Source organism: Choloepus didactylus, chromosome 19, assembly GCF_015220235.1.
Source record: "Choloepus didactylus isolate mChoDid1 chromosome 19, mChoDid1.pri, whole genome shotgun sequence".
Taxonomy (NCBI): domain Eukaryota; kingdom Metazoa; phylum Chordata; class Mammalia; order Pilosa; family Megalonychidae; genus Choloepus; species Choloepus didactylus.
Genome location: NC_051325.1, coordinates 50961521 through 50979522, shown reverse-complemented (window position 1 = coordinate 50979522; position 18002 = coordinate 50961521). Strand labels below are relative to the sequence as shown.

Below are 18002 nucleotides of genomic sequence, written 5' to 3'. Positions count from 1 at the left end.
TAACTGCACTTAAGGTAGTTATAGAAGTGAATATCTTTGTTCCTAGGAAACATACATGGAAGTGGCATGTATTCAAGGAGTATGATGTAAGCAATGTACTCTCAAATGTTTAGAAAACTGACAGATGGACCGAGATATAGATGAATTGATAGACAGAATGATACAACACATGTGGGTACCTGGGAGGTAAGGAGTGGGGGGTATGTTAGCATTCTCTGCATGGTTTTGTATTATTTTTGCAACTGTCCTGTAAGTTCAAAATTATTTCAAAATTAAAAAGTTTAAGAAAAAAAATAAAGGCAACACCATGAAAAAAAAATTATAAAGTAAAATTTTATTGCAATATTGTAACTAAAAGAATATCATCTCAGAGGCATAATAAATCTACCAAAATTAAAAAATCAAGATTTATTTAAAACAGGAATTCTGGAATACAAAGATTTTTAAGTAATTTTGCGAATTCATTATTTAGGGTCACACTCAGGTAGAGATCAAGCAAATATACAGTGTCTCAGGTGTGTGCATTATGGACTGTTCATTAAAAGCTAGCCAGATACCATTTTATCATTGATAAAGTAGATTCAAATAACATTCAGAGGGCAAACGCAGCTGCACTGAACAAGCAGTATAAGCATGCCTGTATGTTACTGTGAGAAATAGTGGAAAATTTCACAGGCTGACCTCCAGAATGTCTGTGGTTCTTTTTCAAAATATTTCTTTCTTCCGGCAAAGCCGTTATTAAACCAGCATTCAGACTTTTTTTTTTAAGCTGGAAATTTCCACTGATTTTTTAAACTAGACTTGTTAAATGTAAATTGCAAAATGTTCCAAAATTCCAGCATGATAGAAATAAAAATCAGAGAGAAAAGAATTAAACTGTACATCTTCAAATTAGGGTAAGAGGATCAGTAAGTAAACTGAGGTGTGTCTCACCTATTCCAAGCAAGCAAAATAAAAAAACTTCCAGAAAGATACTTAACCTATATAAGGTTACAATATTTTAATATAAATACTAAATGTGACTAATAGCACATTGTGAAGCTGATAGTTTCTCATTAACTTATAGTTCAGGCACTCAATAGCTAATACAATTCAGTAGAACAGTTAAGCCAGAAACCATGAAAAGAGAAGATGTATAATACAGTTTGGTAACAAATAAATATATTCTATATTCATAGCAGTAAGCTATAAATATGGGGTTTTCAGTAAGGGTTAAAGAGAGAACAATGACAAAACCTCACAAGCAAGATTTAGTGTTTTTATGTAGGTTTGATGTAACTTTTTATTAGGATTATAATTGGCCAACATATTCAATATTCTTAACCTTAATTTGTAGTAATTAAGCAAGGAAACACACAAGGACTTACTGATTCACTTTTATTAAAGGGATAAAAAGAAAGATTAAATTCCAGACCATGAGCTTTAATTCAAAAAAAAAAAAAAACTTTTAACAGTTAAATACAATAGAATAGAATTTACTATGTTTTAGAACTAATCTGCTCCAGACTAACAACTTCAGTTTTTCTTTCCATAAATATGAGATCTATAATACATGTTGCATAACTGTTATTCAAGCTATAAAACACTGGTTACTCCCCCAAAATATACATCTGAACAAGAACTTGAGTATTAGTAGAGAGACATCACTAATCACCAATTACGATGTATACCACCAAAGACTAGGAGAAAATATTTGCAAACATACATGATAAAAGATGTCTGTCCAGTATATATCCAGAACATATATATATACATACGAATGAATATATATATTATATATAAATAAAATACCTCTTACAACTCAATTTTAAAAAGGAAACCCAATTTTTTAAAAAAGGAAGGGAGGGGGGAGGAGGGAAAGGGGAAGTAAGTAGGGGAAAAGAAGGAAGAAAGGGCAAGAGGAAAGATGGGAGAAGGGGGAAGGAAAGGACAAACGGAAAATGATTTGAACAGACAGTTCACCAAAAAAGATGAAAGGAAATTCAAACTAAAACCACAATGATACACTACACACCCACTAGAACGGCAAAAATTTTAAATCGTAATACCACCAAATATAGGTGAGAATGCAAAACTGGACCACTGATATATTGCTAGTAATACTGCAAAATAGTAAAACCACGTAAGTTTCTTATACATTTAAATATACAGCAATCCCAACTCAAGAGCATCTGTCCAAAAAAATGAAACCTTATGTCAATACTAAGACTTGCATGCAAATGTCCCTAGCAACTCTATTCATTATAGCAAAAAACTGGCAACAATACAAATGCTGGTAAATGGGAGGAAGAAAAACAAGGCTTATATCCACACAATGGAATACTACTCAGAAGTAAAAAAAGAAATGTACTGCTGCTACATGCAATGACATTGATGAATTTCAAAGAATTAGGCTAAGCAAAAGAAGTCTGACAACATACTTGTATGATTCTATTTATATGAAAATTTATAGGAAATTCCTAAAAAACGCAATGCAATATTGATACAAAACAGATGAGCAGACCTATAACTAATATCTTCTTTAATGGTGAAATATTGAATACTGTCCCCTAAGATCAGGAACAAGGCAAAAATTTATATTTAACAATGTACTAATGACACCAGTCAGTTTAGTAAAACAAGAAAAAGAAAATGAATAATGATTGGAAAGGAAGAAACAAAACTGCCTTTATTCACAGAACATCTATATAGACAATCCTAAGCAAACTACATAAAGGCTAAATCAAATTAATAAACGTGTTTAGTAAGATTACAAGATACTACATGAATATACAAAAATCAGTTGTATTTCCACATGGTAACAACACCTGTCAGGAACTGAAATTTTTAAAAATACTATTTACAAATGACATTTAGAGATAAATTCAACAAAAGCATGAAGACCTTTACACTGATAATTTCAAAATGCTAATGAGAAAAATTAAAGAAGACAAGTATACATTATGTGTTCACGGATTGGAAGATGCAATGTTGTTAAGATGTCAATTATCCCCAAATCAATCAACTGATTCAGTGCAGTCACACTCAAAATCCCAATAGAGATTTTACAAAAATCAAGAAACTGATTCTAACATTTAAATAGAAATGCAAACGGCACAGGATAACCAAACCAATTTGAAAAAGAACAAAGTTAGAGGTCTTACACGATTTCAAGACTTCAATTATTAAGACAATATGGTACTGGGAGTAAAGACAAACAAAGAGATCAATGGAATAATATAGCGTTCAAAAACAGACCCTCACATACAATTAATTTTCAACAAAGATGCCAAGGCAATTCAATGGGCAAAGAAGAATCATTTTGATAATCTGTGCTGGTACAAGTACAGCCATATACCAAAAAACAAACTTCAACCCTTACCTCACACCATATACAAAAATTAACTCAAAATGGATCCTAGGCCTAAATTTAAGTGTTTAAACTATTAAACATAGGAGAAAATACTAACGACCTTGAAATTGGCAAAGATTTCTGAAGGAATGAACTATAAAAGAAGAAAAAATTAGTAAACTGGACTCCAAAATATTAAAATCTTTTGTACTTCAAAAACAGTTTGTCATTGGGACTGGTGGTTTGATGTGCTGAGCCCTCGAGCATGGGACTTGCCCTTATGAAGCTCATTACCACAAAGGAGAGTCTAAACTTGTATGTAATGGTGCCTAAGAGTCTCCCCCTGAGTACCTCTTTGTTGCTCAGATGTGGCCCTCTCTCTCTCTAACTGAGCCATCTCGACAGGTGAACTCGCTGCCCTCCCCCCTACATGGGACCCAACTCCCAGGGGTGTAAATCTCCCTGACAACACAGAGTATGACTCCCGGGGATGAATGTGGACCCGGCATCGTGGGACTGAGAGTATCTTCTTGACCAAAAGGGGGATGCAAAATGAGACGAAATAGTTTCAGTGGCTGAGAGATTCCAAATGCAGTCGAGAGGTCACTCTGGTGGACATTCTTATGCACTATATAGATAACACCTCTTAGGCTTTAATGTATTGGAATAGCTAGAAGTAAATACCTGAAACTACCAAACTCCAACCCAGCAGTCTGGACTCCTGAAGACAATTATATAATAATGTAGATTACAAGGGGTGACAGTGTGATTTTGAAGACCTTGTGGATCACACCCCCTTTATCTAGTGTATGGAAGAATGGAGGAATGGGGATAAAAACTAAAGGACAAATGGGGTGGGATGGGGGGATGACTTGAGTGTTTTTTTTTTTCACTTTTATTTTTTATTCTTGTTCTGGTTCTTTCTGATGTAAGGAAAATGTTCAGAGACAGATTGTGGTTATGAATGCATAACTATGTTATCATACTGTGGACAGTGGATTGTATATCATGGATGATTGTATGGTGTGTGAATGTATTTCAATAAAACTGAATTTAATAAAAAAAAAAAAAAACTGTTTGGGGTGGTCCTAAGATGGCGGCATAGAGAGGAGTGGAAGTTAGTTAGTCCCCCTGGAACCACTCATAAACAACGAGGAACAACTAGTAAATAATCCAGAATAACTGCAGGGGGACAAATGTGACAGTCCACTCATCATACACCAACCTGAATTAGGAGGAGTGCCCAAGATCACAGCATAAAATTTGTAAGTAAAAACTGCAGATCCAAGCAGGGAGCCCCCTCCCCCCATGGCCCAGGCTGCAAACCCTTGTGGTGATAGAGAGCAGCTCTCTCCGAGCAAGTGAATACAGCTCAGCTGAGCTCCAACTGGAGTTTTAATTAACAAACGTGGACTTCTTGATAGAAGCTACAAATCCCCAACAAGCAGACAGAGGCTATGGGTGACGACTGACCTTGGAGAGCCAGAGGGTGGCTGCGGATTGGCCCTGAAGGGAGCTTTCTGTCCCTGTTTCGGCTCAGTGGAGAAATCCTCAGCCATTTTCAGTTCCCAGCGCTCTGACCCAGACAAGGGTGGAGAAGGCACAGGCAGAGAGAAACCACTGAAATGCTAATGACCTCTCCCAAGGGGTCTATCTTCCCTAAGAGGAAAGAGGTGAGGCCCGGCTCTACCACCCACCTTCCATTCAGAACCAGACCCCAGAGCCTGAGGAGAAATAGCCATGGGCCACACCTCCTTCACCAGTCTGGAGTTACAGGCTGACAGGAGCCACCTGCTGGACAGAAAGGCACAGTGACCTGAGGTCTCACAGCATGTACCAATTTTCTAAGACACCTCTCAGGGAAACCGGATACTGAATATTTCATCCTTCTGGGACCAGAGCCTGTTTTGGTCTGAGAAAACCTGATTGAGGTAACCAAGGAAACCGTGCCTAGACAACAGAAAACTACAACCTACACTAAGAAAAATGAAGTTATGGCCCAGTCAAAGGAACAAGCTTACACTTCAACTGAGATACAGGAATTGAAACAACTAATACTAAATCAATTTAAAAAGTTTAGGAAAGACATAGCAAAAGAGATGAACCCTATAATGAAAACACTGGGCATACATAAGGTAGAAATTGAAAGTTCGAAAAACCAACTGGCAGAATCTATGGAAATGAAAGGCACAACACAAGAGATGAAAGACAAAATGGAGACATATAGCAGCAGATCTCAAGAGGCAGAAGAAAACACTCAGGAACTGGAGAACAAGGCACCTAAAAGCCTACACACAAAGGAACAGATAGAGAAAAGAATGGAAAAATACGAGCAATGGCTCCAGGAACTTAAGGACGAAATGAAAAGCAAGAATGTACGTGTCTTCGGTGTCTCAGAAGGAGAAGTGAAGGGAAAAGGAGCAGAAGCACTAATAGAGGAAATAATCAATGAAAATTTTCCATCTCTTATGAAAGACATACAACTACAGACCCAAGAAGCACAGCGTACCCCAAACAGAATAGATATGAAAAGGCCTACGCCAAGACACTGAATAATCAGATTATCAAACATCAAAGATAAAGAGAGAATCCTGAAAGCAGCAAGGGAAAAGCAGCCCATCACATACAAAGGAAGCTTGATAAGACTATGTGCGGATTTCTCAATAGAAACCATGGAGGCAAGAAGGAAATGAGGAGATATATTTAAGATGCTGACAGAGAAAAACCACCAACCAAGAATCCTATATCCGGCAAAATCGTCCTTCAAATATGAGAGAGAGCTTAAAATGTTCTCAGACAGACAATGACAAGAGTTTGTGAACAAGTTACCTGTTCTACAGGAAACACAAAAGGAAGCACTGAAGACAGAAAGGAAAAGACAGGAGTGAGAGGTTTGGGAAACACTTTGGGAGACAGTAGCAGAGGAATGTAAGTACACTGAACAGAGATGACTGTGAGTATGGTTGAAAGAGGAAGGTTAGGACCATGTGGGACAGCATAACAAAAGATGAACGATAAAGACTGGGACTGTATAACTCAGGGAAACCAGGGTGCTCAATGAATGTAATAAAAGGTACAAATATGTTTTTACAGGAGGTAGAACAAATGAATGTCAACACTGCAAGGTGTTAAAAATAGGGTAGGATTGGGGAGAAAATACAATCACTGCAAACTAGAGACTATAATTAACAGAAACACTGTATTATTCTTCCTTTAATATAACAAAGGCAATATACCAAAGCTACATGCATATGGGGGGAGGGGGAGAACAGGGGAAGGGTATGGGACTCCTGGCATTAGTGATGTTGTCTGACTCTTTATTCTACTTTAGGTTAATGCTATCTTTCCTTTTGTTGCTTTCTAGCAGTCATGTTGTGCTTTTTTTCTCTCTCCTCTTTTTCTTTGTCTCTCTGCCTTCTTTGACTCTTCCTCCTTCTTTGTGGAAGAAATGGAGATGTCCTTATACAGATAGTGCCGATGGTGTTGAATACATAAATACGTGACTATACAGGGAACCAACGATTGTTTACTTAGGACAGAATGTATGGTGTGTGAACAAAACCGTCTCAATAAAAATGGGTTGATGAAGAAATCTTGAGGGCACTATATTCAGTGAAATAAGACACATAAAGACAAATATTGCAGAGTCTCACTGAACTAATTATAATAAGTAAACTCACAGACATGAAATATAAGGTACCAAGATATAGGATGAGGCTTAAGAATGGGGAGTGGTTGCTTAGTATAGCAGAATGTTCAATTAGGATGAACTTAAATGTTTGGAAATGAACAGGGGTGTTGGTAGCAAGATGTGAGAATAACTAACAGCGCCGAATGGTGTGTGAATGAGGTGGAAAGGGGAAGCTCAGAGTCATATATGTCACCAGAAGGAAAGCTGGAGGTCAAAAGATGGAAATGTATAAAACTGAATCCTATGGTGGGCAATGTCCATGATCAACTGTACAAATACTAGAAATCACTTCATGAACCAGAACAAATGTATGACAATACAATTAGAAGTTAATAATAGAGGGGCATATAGGGAAGAACTATATACCTATTACAAACTATATACTACAGTTAGTAGTATTTCAACATTTTTTCATAAACAGTAACAAACGTACTATAACAATAATAGGAGTCAACAATTGAGGGGGGCTGGTTAGGGATAGGGGAGGTTTAGAGTTTCCTTTTCTTTTTTTCTTTTTTCATCTTTCACTTTATTTCTTGTCTGGAGCAATGAAAAGTTTCTAAAAATTGAACAAAAATTAAGTGTGGTGATGGATGCACAGCTGTATGAGGGTACGCAGGGGCAAGTGATTGTACACTTTGGATCTTTGGATAATTGCATGGTATCTGAACAATCTCAATAAAAATGAAAAAAAAATAAAAAATTGAATAAATTAAATAAATAAATAAATAAATAAAACCTAAAGGAAAAAAAAAATCATTCTTTCATCAAGAGTAACAAATGTACTATACCAAAACTATGAATCAGTAATGGTGGAGGGGGTGGTTAGGGATATGGGAGGATTTGAGTTTCATTTTTTTGTCTTTATTTCTTTCCTGGAGTAATGAAAATGTTCTAAAAAATTTGAAAAAAAAATTAATTGTGGTGATGGATGCACAGCTGTATGATGGTACCATGGGCAATTGATTGTACACTTTGGATCTGTGGATCTGTGGATAGTTGTATGGTATGTGAACAATCTCAATTAAAAACATATATTTAAAAAAAAAAAAAAAAAAAAAAAAAAACACCGTTACACAGGAATGTAAAATGGTCTAGCCACTGTGGGAATCTGTATGGTGTTACCATATGACCCAGCAATTCCACTCTTAGGTATAGACCCCAAAAGAACTAAAAACAAGGACTCAAACAGATACATGTACACTGATGTTCACAGCAGCATTATTCACAATAACCAAAAGGTGCAAACAACCCAATTGTCCAACAACATATGAATGACTACACAAAACATACATTGTGCAGTACATATACACAACAGAATATTATTCAGCCATTAAGGACTAAAGTTCTGATACATTCCACAACAAAGATGAACCTTGAAAATATTATGCTGAGTAAAATAAGCAAAGCACATAAGAACAAATACTGTATGATTTCATTATACAAAATATCTAAATACAGCAAAGTCAGAGAGAAGAAAGTAGGTAAGAGGTTACCGGGGAATAGGGGCAGAGGAAAAAGGGGAGTTGTTGCTTAATAGATATAGAGTGCTTGTAAATGTTGAAAATTGTTATATAACTTTAAAACACTGTTACATCACATACAAAAGAATTCCAAATATTTTATATCTATAATCAGCACTCAGGAAGTGGAGCATAACTCACCACTCCTTAAATGTGCACTACACATAGCAGCACACTTTCAAAAAGTATAGCATGGAAGCTGGGGTGGAGGGTGCAGAGAGTTAAAAGAACTTTACAGTTGAGTACACTACCTCAGCTAGGTGATCAAGGTTAACAACAACAGTGATAAGTCACATGGATATGTACTCTTGATATGATATGACAAAAATGATATTTTACCTGTGGCATGGGGACACAACCCTAGTCTAATCGTGATAAAGATATCACGTAATCCCAACAGAGAGACATTCCACAACGTGATCAGTCATCTCAGGTTGTAGAACCTGACCATTCTAAAACCCAGCCAGACACCTCAAAACAGTTAGCATCCTCAAAATCAAAGAAAAGTCTGAGAAACTGTAACAGCAAAGAAGAGCCTAGGAAGCATGACAACTACATGGAAGGTAGTATAATGGATGCAATCCTAAAACAGAAAAATGACATTAGGTAAATAAGTAAATGTGAATAGTGTATGGACTTTAGTTAATAATAATATATCAATATTAGTTCACTAACTGCAACAAATACACCATACTTATATAAGATATTAAAAATAGGGAAAATTTGGTATGGATATTTGGCCTTGGTATTATCTTCATATTTATTCTATAAATCTAAAATTATTCTAAAATAAAAGTTTATTTAGGAGGCGGGGCAAGATGGCAGACTGGTGAGCTGTATGTTTTAGTTACTCCTCCAGGAAAGTAGGTAGAAAGCCAGGAACTGCGTGGACTGGACACCACAGAGCAATCTGACTTTGGGCATACTTCATACAAACCTCATGAAAACCTGGAACTGCTGAGATCAGCGAAATCTGTAAGTTTTTGCGGCCAGGGGACCCGCGCCCCTCCCTGCCAGGCTCAGTCCCGGGGGAGGAGGGGCTGTCAGCTCCGGGAAGGAGAAGGGAGAACTGCAGTGGCAGCCCTTATCGGAAACTCATTCTACTGATTCAAACTCCAACCATAGATAGACTGAGACCAGACACCAGAGAATCTGAGAGCAGCCAGCCCAGCAGAGAGGAGACAGGCATAGGAAAAAAAAACAACACGAAAAACTCCAAAATAAAAGCGGAGGATTTTTGGAGTTCTGGTGAACATAGAAAGGGGAAGGGCCCTGAGGCACATACGCAAATCCCGAAGAAAAGCTGATCTCTCTGCCCTGTGGACCTTTCCTTAATGGCCCTGGTTGCTTTGTCTCTTAGCATTTCAATAACCCATTAGATCTCTGAGGAGGGCCCTTTTTTTTTAAGAAAAGAAATAACAAGCATTAAAGCAGAAATAAATGACATAGAGAACAAAAAAACAATAGAGAGGATAAATATCACCAAAAGTTGGTTCTTTGAGAAGATCAACAAGATTGACAAGCCCCTAGCTAGACTGACAAAATCAAAAAGAGAGAAGACCCATATAAACAAAATAATGAATGAAAAAGGTGACATAACTGCAGATCCTGAAGAAATTAAAAAAATTATAAGAGGATACTATGAACAACTGTATGGCAACAAACTGGATAATGTAGAAGAAATGGACAATTTCCTGGAAACATATGAACAACCAAGACTGACCAGAGAAGAAATAGAAGACCTCAACCAACCCATCACAAGCAAAGAGATCCAATCAGTCATCAAAAATCTTCCCACAAATAAATGCCCAGGGCCAGATGGCTTCACAGGGGAATTCTACCAAACTTTCCAGAAAGAACTGACAGCCAATCTTACTCAAACTCTTTCAAAACATTGAAGAAAATGGAACACTACCTAACTCATTTTATGAAGCTAACATCAATCTAATACCAAAACCAGGCAAAGATGATACAAAAAAGGAAAACTACCGGCCAATCTCCCTAATGAATATAGATGCAAAAATCCTCAACAAAATACTTGCAAATCGAATCCAAAGACACATTAAAAAAATCATACACCATGACCAAGTGGGGTTTATTCCAGGCATGCAAGGATGGTTCAACATAAGAAAATCAATCAATGTATTACAACACATTAACAAGTCAAAAGGGAAAAATCAATTGATCATCTCAATAGATGCTGAAAAAGCATTTGACAAAATCCAACATCCCTTTTTGATAAAAACACTTCAAAAGGTAGGAATTGAAGGAAACTTCCTCAACATGATAAAGAGCATATATGAAAAACCCACAGCCAGCATAGTACTCAATGGTGAGAGACTGAAAGCCTTCCCTCTAAGATCAGGAACAAGACAAAGATGCCTGCTGTCACCACTGTTATTCAACATTGTGCTGGAAGTGCTAGCCAGGGCAATCCGGCAAGACAAAGAAATAAAAAGAATCCGAATTGGAAAAGAAGAAGTAAAACTGTCATTGTTTGCAGATGATATGATCTTATATCTAGAAAACCCTGAGAAATCAACGATACACCTACTAGAGCTAATAAACAAATTTAGCAAAGTAGCGGGATACAAGATTAATGCACATAAGTCAGTAATGTTTCTATATGCTAGAAATGAACAAACTGAAGAGACACTCAAGAAAAAGATACCATTTTCAATAGCAACTAAAAAAATCAAGTACCTAGGAATCAACTTAACCAAAGATGTAAAAGACCTATACAAAGAAAACTACATAACTCTACTAAAAGAAATAGAAGGGGACCTTAAAAGATGGAAAAATATTCCATGTTCATGGATAGGAACACTAAATGTCATTAAGATGTCAATTCTACCCAAACTCATCTACAGATTCAATGCAATCCCAATCAAAATTCCAACAACCTACTTTGCAGACTTGGAAAAGCTAGTTATCAAATTTATTTGGAAAGGGAAGATGCCTCGAATTGCTAAAGACACTCTAAAAAAGAAAAACGAAGTGGGAGGACTTACACTCCCTGACTTTGAAACTTATTATAAAGCCACAGTTGCCAAAACAGCACGGTACTGGCACAAAGACAGACATATAGATCAATGGAATCGAATTGAGAATTCAGAGATAGACCCTCAGATCTATGGCCGACTGATCTTTGATAAGGTCCCCAAAGTCACTGAACTGAGTCATAATGGTCTTTTCAACAAATGGGGCTGGGAGAGTTGGATATCCATATCCAAAAGAATGAAAGAGGACCCCTACCTCACCCCCTACACAAAAATTAACTCAAAATGGACCAAAGATCTCAATATAAAAGAAAGTACCATAAAACTCCTAGAAGATAATGTAGGAAAACATCTTCAAGACCTTGTATTAGGCGGCCACTTCCTAGACTTTACACCCAAAGCACAAGCAACAAAAGAGAAAATAGATAAATGGGAACTCCTCAAGCTCAGAAGTTTCTGCACCTCAAAGGAATTTCTCAAAAAGGTAAAGAGGCAGCCAACTCAATGGGAAAAAATTTTTGGAAACCATGTATCTGACAAAAGACTGATATCTTGCATATATAAAGAAATCCTACAACTCAATGACAATAGTACAGTCGGCCCAATTATAAAATGGGCAAAAGATATGAAAAGACAGTTCTCTGAAGAAGAAATACAAATGGCCAAGAAACACATGAAAAAATGTTCAGCTTCACTAGCTATTAGAGAGATGCAAATTAAGACCACAATGAGATACCTTCTAACACCGGTTAGAATGGCTGCCATTAAACAAACAGGAAACTACAAATGCTGGAGGGGATGTGGAGAAATTGGAACTCTTATTCACTGTTGGTGGGACTGTATAATGGTTCAGCCACTCTGGAAGTCAGTCTGGCAGTTCCTTAGAAAACTAGATATAGAGTTACCATTCGACCCAGCGATTGCACTTCTCGGTATATACCCGGAAGATCGGAAAGCAGTGACACGAACAGGTATCTGCACGCCAATGTTCATAGCAGCATTATTCACAATTGCCAAAAGATGGAAACAACCCAAATGTCCTTCAACAGATGAGTGGATAAATAAAATGTGGTATATACACACGATGGAATACTACGCGGCAGTAAGAAGGAACGATCTCGTGAAACATATGACAACATGGATGAACCTTGAAGACATAATGCTGAGCGAAATAAGCCAGGCACAAAAAGAGAAATATTATATGCTACCACTAATGTGAACTTTGAAAAATATAAAACAAATGGCTTATAATGTAGAATGTAGGGGAACTAGCAATAGAGAGCAATTAAGGAAGGGGGAACAATAATCCAAGAAGAACAGATAAGCTATTTAACGTTCTAGGGATGCCCAGGAATGACTATGGTCTGTTAATTTCTGATGGATATAGTAGGAGCAAGTTCACAGAAATGTTGCTATATTAGGTAACTTTCTTGGGGTAAAGTAGGAACATGTTGGAAGTTAAGCAGTTATCTTAGGTTAGTTGTCTTTTTCTTACTCCCTTGTTATGGTCTCTTTAAAATTTTTTTTTATTTTAAAAAAAAAAAAAAAAAAAAAAAAAAAGTTTATTTAAAGAAAAAAACTATTACCGTAATGTAAAGGTGGGCCACAGACTCAAAGAAAATTTTTGCAAAAGATATATCCAAAAACAGATTTGAATTTAGAATATATAAAAAACTCTTATATCTCAAAAAGACAATCAACCCAGTTTAAAAAGGGGCAAAAGATATGAACCCATGCTTCACCAAAGACGATTTACCAATGCAATAGCAGACAGGCACAAGAAAGATGCTACACATCATTAGTCATTAAGGAAACTCAAAACCACAAGAGACACCACTATACAACCACTAGACTGCCTAACATTAAAAAGACTGACCATACAAAGTGCTGATGAGGATGTAGAACAATTGGAACTACCATAAATTAATGGCAAAAGATAAAATGAAACAACCATTTTGAGAAACAGTTTGGCTGTTTCTTAAAATTTTCCACTGTTTAACATACACTTAGCATCTAACCCAGGTCATTCGACTCCTAAGTAATTACCCAAGAGAAATGAAACTGTGAATCCACAAAAAGCTTTGTACATGAATGTGCACAGCAGCTCTATTTTCAACAGCCAAAAACTGGAAACAACCCAAAAGTCCATCAACAGGGGAATGGACAAATTATGGCATATCTTACAAAAAAGAATAGCGCTAAGCAATAAAAAGAAACTATTAATATAAGCAACAACACTGATGACTCTCAAAATAAACTACACTAACTGAAAGAATTCAGACTCACATCTCTGCCAAAAAAAAAAAAAAGTACATATTCTATAATCCCATTTATATAAAACTCTGTATAATCCAAATGAACCTGTAGTGAAACAAAGCAGATCAGTGATTGCCTTGGAATGGTAGAGGGATGGATTACAAAAGGGTAGGAGGAAACTTTGGGAAGTGATGATATTTCCATTATCATAATTGTGGTGATGGATTCACAGGCAATTTAAGTCAAAACTAAAATTGCCAAATATCCAAAGAAGAATTAGCACCCCAATTCTGCTCAAACTCTTCAAAAAAAATTGAAGAGGAGGAAAAACACTTCCTAACTCCTTCAATGAAGCCAGCATCACCCTAATACCAAAGTCAGATAAAGATAACACAAGAAAGGAAAATTGCAGACCAATATCCCTTATAAATGTGAATGCAAAAATCCTCAATAAAATACTAGCAAACCAAATCCAACAGCACAATAAAATAATTACATGACACAATCAGGTGAGATTGCTCTAAGGGATGCAAGGGTAGTTCAACATAAGAAAACCAATTAATTTCATTAATAGAATGAAGTAAAAAAAAAAACACATGCTCATCTCAACTGATGCAGAAAAAGCATTTGACAAAATCCAACAACCTTCTGATAAAAACACTAAGAAAACTAGGAATAGAAACTTTCACAACATGATAGATCATACTCAATAGTGAAAGACTGAAAAGCTTTATCCATAAGATCAGAAACAAGACAAGGATGCCCACCACCACTATTCAACAGTTTACTGAAAGTTATAGCCAGAACAATTAGACAAGGAAAAGAAATAAAAGGCATCCAAATTGAAAAGAAAGAAGTAAAACTTTCCCTATTTGCAGATGACGTGACCCTATAAATAGAAAATCCCAAGAATCTACAAGAAAGCTATTAGAGCTATTAAATGAATTAAACAAAGTGGCAGGGTACAAGAGGAACACACACAAATCAATGGTGTTTCTATACATTAGTAATGAACATTCTGAAAATAAATTCAAGAAAAACAGTCCATTAGTAATAAAAATTAAAAGAATCAAATACTAGTATACCTCAGAGATATTTTAAGTTTGGTTCCAGACCACCACCATAAAGTACATATTGCAATAAAGTGAGTCACACGAATTTTTTGGTTTCCCAGTGTATATAAAAGTCATGTCTGAAAATAAATTAATTAATTAAAATAAAAAAGTTACGTTTACACTATACTGTAGTCTATTAAATGTACAATAGCATGTCTAAAAAAACAATGCACATAATTAAAATATGACAGAGGCACAAAGTGAGCACATGCATTGGAAAAAATGTCACCAACAAACTTGCTCAATGCAGGGTTGCCACAAGTCCTCAATTTGTAAAACACACAATATTTGCAAAGTACAATAAAATGAAATATGCCTGTATCTAGGAATAAATTTAACCAAGAATGCAAGACTTGTACACAGAAAATTACAAAACATTGCTGAAATAAATTAAGAGCTTAACAAATGAAAGGACATTCTGTGTTCCTGGAAGGGAAGACAAAATATTGTTAGGATTTCAATCTACTCAAAGCAATTTACAGATTCAACACCTCAATCAAAATCCCAACAGCCTTCTTTGCAGAAATGGAAGAGCCAATCTTCGAACTCATTGGGAAAAACCAAGGGGCCTTGAATAGCCAAAACCATCTTGAAACAAAGAAAAAAGGTGGGGGATTCACATTTTAAAACTTATTACAAAACTTATTATAAAGTTACAATAATCAAAACAGAATGGCAACTAAAAGAGCCAAATATCTAGGAATAAACTTATCCAAGGACGTAAAGGACCCATATTTAGAACACTACAAAATATTGCTAAAAGAAATCAAAGAAGACCTAAATAAATGGAAAGACATCCTGTGATCATGGATTGGAAGGCTAAATGTCGTTAAGATGTAAATTCTATCCAAACTGATCAACAGATTCAACTCAATTCTAATCAAAATTCCTACAGCCTATTTTGCAGAAATGGGAAAGCAAATTATCAGATTTATTTGGAAGGGTAAGGGGCCCTGACTAGCCAAAACATCTTGAAAAAGAAGAATAAACTTGGAGGACTCACACTTCCTGACTTTAAAGCATCTTACAAAGCTACAGTGGTCAAAACAGCAAGGTACTAGCATGAAGATCGGCATATTGATCAATGGAATCAAACTGAGAATTCAGAAATAGACCCTAACATCTATGATCAATTAATTTTTGACAAGCCTGCTAAGTCTACTCAACTGAGACAGAGCAGTCTCTTCAACAAACGGTGCTTGGAGAATTGGCTATCCATACCCAAAAGAATGCAAGAGGACCTCTATCTCATACTTTTTATAAAAATTAACTCACAATGGATCAAAGACCTAAATATAAGAGCCAGGACCATAAAGCTCCTAGAAGAAAATGCAGGGAAGCATCTTCAAGATCTTGTGGTAGGCAGTGGTTTTTTAGACCTTAAACCCAAAGCACAAGCAACAAAGGGAAAAACAGATTAATAGGACCTCCTCAAAACTGGATGTTTGTGCTACAAAGGACTTTGTCAAGAATGTGAAAAGGCAGCCTACTCAATGGGGGAAAATATTTGGAAACTGCATGTCTGATAAGGATTTAATATTCAGAATATATAAAGAAATACTACAACATAACAACCCAATTAAAAAATGAGCAAAAGACATGAACAGATATTTTTCCAGAGAGAAAATACAAACGGCTAAAAAGCCCATGAAAAGATGCTCAACTTCACTAGCTATAAGGGAAATGCAAATCAAAACCACAATGAGATATCCTTTCAAACCTACTAGAATAGCCACTATCAAACAGAGAAAACTACAAGTGTTGGAGATGATGTAGAGAAATAAGAACACTTATTCACTGCTGGTGGGAACGTAAAATGGTACAGCCACTGTGGAAGACAATTTGGCAGTTCCTCAGGAAACTAATTATAGAACTGCCATATGATCAGGCAATCTCGCTACCAGACATATTCCCAGGAGCACTGAAAGCAGGGGCATGAACAGACATTTGCACACCAATCTTCACAGCAGCATTATTCACAACTGCCAAAAGATGGAAGCAACCCAAGGGTCCATCAATTAATGAATAGATAAACAAATTGTGGTATACATGTATGATGGAATATTATTCAGCTGTAAGAAGGAATGAAGTCCTGATGTATGACATAACATGGATGATCCTTGAGGGTATTATGTCGAACGAAATAAGCCAGAAACAAAAGGACAAATATGGTATGAACTCACTAATACGAACTAAATATAATGAGCAAATTCATGGAGTTAATGTCTAGAATATACGTTACCAGAACATAGAATGAGGATATAGAATGCGGAACTGACACTTAATTTGCGCAAAATTTTTTTAAATGTTGTAAATGTTTGGAAATGGATTGAAGTGATAGTAGCACATTATCGTGTGTGTAAATAACAGCACTGAATTGTGTGTGTGATTGTGGTTGAAAAGGGAAGTTCAAGTTCATATATATCACTAGAAGGAAAGCTAAAGGATGAAACAAGGGACCATGTAACATAGTGAACACTGTTACAGATGACAAAGGCAGTTAATAGTACAAATACAAGAATATTTTTCAATGAATTAGATCAATTATATGTCACAACTACAAGATGTTAATAATAGGGTGGGATATGGGGGAAACCATGGACTATATTTAACAGCATACCTATTGCAAAGCATGGACTATAGTTAACAGTAATATCATAATATTCTTCCATCAGTTGTAACAAAGGTACCACACCAATGCTAAGTGTCAATAATACGGGGATAAAAGCAGCATGGGGTTTTTTTGGAGCCATGAAAATGTTCTAAAATTGACTGTGGCAATGAAAGCATGGCTCTGTGTTTATACTGAGAGCCACTGATTGTACGCTTTGGATGGATGGTATGGTGTGTGAATAAAACTGTTAAAAAAATAAAAGTGTGGTACTGGTACAAGAACAGACACAGACCAATGGAACAGAATTGAAAGTTCACAATAAAACCTCACATCTATGGCCCACTGACTGACAAAAGTGCCAAGTCCACTCAATGGGGAAAGAATAGTCTTTTTAACAAATGGTGCTGGCAAAACTGGACATCCATACGCAAAAGAATGATGGACCCCTACCTCACACCATATACAAGAATTAA

General features: G+C 36.2%; 1 protein-coding gene and 1 pseudogene across 2 annotated transcripts in view; one reads left to right on the top strand and one right to left on the bottom strand.

Annotated features, from left to right (window-relative positions):
• Nucleotides 1-18002, bottom strand: part of NCOA3 (nuclear receptor coactivator 3) — a 166669-nt gene that overhangs the window by 136479 nt on the left and 12188 nt on the right. The gene's annotated exons all lie outside the window — the stretch shown is intronic.
• LOC119515308 overlaps nt 1-18002 on the top strand; it is a 97807-nt pseudogene that overhangs the window by 67780 nt on the left and 12025 nt on the right.